General features: G+C 47.1%; 1 non-coding gene across 1 annotated transcript; it reads left to right on the top strand.

Annotated features, from left to right (window-relative positions):
* The first annotated feature begins 801 nt into the window (after positions 1 to 801).
* Positions 802 to 876, top strand: Trnat-cgu (transfer RNA threonine (anticodon CGU)). Its single transcript has one exon. It is a non-coding gene; the product is annotated as a tRNA-Thr (tRNA).
* The last annotated feature ends 1,683 nt before the right edge of the window (positions 877 to 2,559 follow it).

The following is a 2,559-nucleotide window of genomic DNA, read 5'->3' as shown; positions in this document are numbered from 1 at the left end:
ATTAAACTAAATGAAATCACGTGAATACAATGACTGCCTGATCGAGAGAAAGAAAGAGAACTACGCGTGCAGTGTGGTGTCACCGCCAGACACCACACTTGCTAGGGGGTAGCCTTTAAATCGGCCGCGGTCCATTAGTATACGTCGGACCGGCGTGTCGCCACTGTGAGTGATTGCAGACCGAGCGCCGCCACACGGCAGGTCTAAAGAGACTTCCTAGCACTCGCCCCAGTTGTACAGCCGACTTTGCTAGGAAAGGTTCACTGACAAATACGCTCTCATTTGCCGAGACGATAGTTAGCATAGCCTTCAGCTACGTCATTTGCTACGACCTAGCAACGCGCCATTACCAGTTTATATTGAGATTGTTATTAATGTACCGTCAAGAGCGATGTACTTCAATTATGGATTAAAGTTAAGTATTCCAAGAACTACGTTCTTTTCTTATTAGAATCACTCCTTTAATTGTTCCAGACCTCACGCCAATCTGCGTGAGCTTAAACGCGTGCCTTTCGGCTACCTCCGAGTAGCTTGGCTGTCTTGCCAAGTCACTACATGCAGTACGCCTGCGTATTCAGTATACTTATATAGTTCTGGCAATACCGGCCATGACCTTCTTCGTCCGTGAGGATGCACACATATTCCCCGTACTCTTACGGGACTTGGTAAGAATGTCTTCCACGAGTAATGAGTGTGGGAGGGTGGGACACTACGAATGTAGTGTGTGGGCATAAAAGGTGAGAATGTGGGTCTCGCGGGAGGCGTGCGCGAGATAGCCCCTGCAGTCGCACTATCCTCTGTGCCCTCGGTGGCTCAGATGGATAAAGTGTCTGCCTCGTAAGCAGGAGATCCCGGGTTCGAGTCCCGGTCCGGGCACACATTTTCACCTGCCCCCGTTGATATATATCAACGCCCTTCAGCAGCTGAAGGTCTTAACATAATTCTAATCGTGTATTCAGTCGTCATAAGCCTGCATTAATTTACATTTGTCTAGCAAAGCCCTAACGTAATTGCCACCTAATCCAGCGAAGCTGCTGTGCAATCTCATCATGAGTACACGAGATGACTTCAAATGTGTATGTGGAGGTCAACAGGAATCCGATTGCTACCGATCTGTTTGCAGAGAGAGGAGACAGTGCGCTCCCAAAAACTCCCTACGTATTAATTCTCGCAAAAAAAAATTCAGCCAAAGACACAATTTTTCCTGAAGAGTCAAAGAAACTGACCTGCCTAATATCGTGTAGGGCCTCCGCGAGATCACGCAGAAGTGCCGCAGCACGACGTGGAATGGACTCAACTAAAATCTGAAGTAGTGCTGGAAGGAATTAATTGACACCATCAATCCTGCTAGGTTGTCCATGAACAGGTAAGAGTAGGGAGTGGAGATTTCTTCTGTACAGCACGTTGCAAGGCATCCCAGATTTGCTCAATAATGTTCACGTCTCTGGAGTTTGGTGGCCATTGGAAGTGTTTAAACTCAGAAGAGTATACCTGCACCAACTCTGTGGCGATTCTTGACGTGTGGGGTGCTTACGTACGTGTCACCCGTCAGAGTCGTATCTAGATTTATCAAGGATACTATATCACTCCAACTGCACACGCCCCACATCATTAGAGTCTCCAACAAGTTGAAGAGCCCCCTGCTGACATGCAGGGTCCATGGATTCATGATGTTGTCTCCATACTCGTACACGTCCATCCGATCGATACAATTTGAAAAGAGACTCGTCCGACCAGACAACCAGTTTCCAGTCATCAACAGTCCAATGCCGGTGTTGACGGGCCTGAGCGAGGCGCAAAGCTTTGTGTCATGCAGTCATCAAGGGTACACGAGTGGACCTTCGGCTCCAAAATCCCATGGTCGATTATGTTTCGTTGCATGGTTCGCACGCTGAAGCTTGTTGATGGCGCAGCACTGAAATCTTCAGCAATTTGTGGAAGAGTTGCACTTCTGTCACGTTAAACGATTCTCATCAGTCGTCGTTGGTCCCATTCTTGCAGGATCTTTTTGCTGCCGCAGCGATGTCGGAGATTTGATGTTCTACCGGATTCCTGATACGGTACACACGTGAAATGATCGTAGGGCAAAACCCTCACTTGATCGCTACCTCGGAGATGCTGTGTTCCATCGCTCGTACGGCAACTATAACACCACGTTCAACCTCACTTAAATCTTGATAACCTGCCATTGTAGCACCAGTAACTGATCTAAGTACTGCGCGAGACACTTGTCTTATGAGTTGCCGACCACAGCGCCGTATTGTGCCTGTTTACATATCTCTGTATTTGAATTAGCATGCCTATACCAGTTTCTTTGGCACTTCAGCGTAGCTTCTACCAATAGTATTTACAGTTTTACTCCCAGCAAGTGTCATAAAAAAACATAGTTTCCAGAATTCTCGGCCTAGTAGAAACTCATGTTTTTATGTCAGCCAATAACCGGTCGTTTCTCATCAAATAATTTTGAAACTGCTCTCTGGTTTTTCACGAGTGCTCGGAATGCTTCTTTCTGCTTGTGAATGGCAAAATTCTTCCCATCGTATAGTCGTCTCTGCACCT

The sequence above is a fragment of the Schistocerca serialis genome, chromosome 4 (genome assembly GCF_023864345.2).
Source record: "Schistocerca serialis cubense isolate TAMUIC-IGC-003099 chromosome 4, iqSchSeri2.2, whole genome shotgun sequence".
In the NCBI taxonomy this organism is placed as follows: Eukaryota; Metazoa; Arthropoda; class Insecta; order Orthoptera; family Acrididae; genus Schistocerca; species Schistocerca serialis.
Note: the sequence above shows the minus strand (reverse complement) of the source record. Positions and strands in the feature narration are given on the sequence as shown.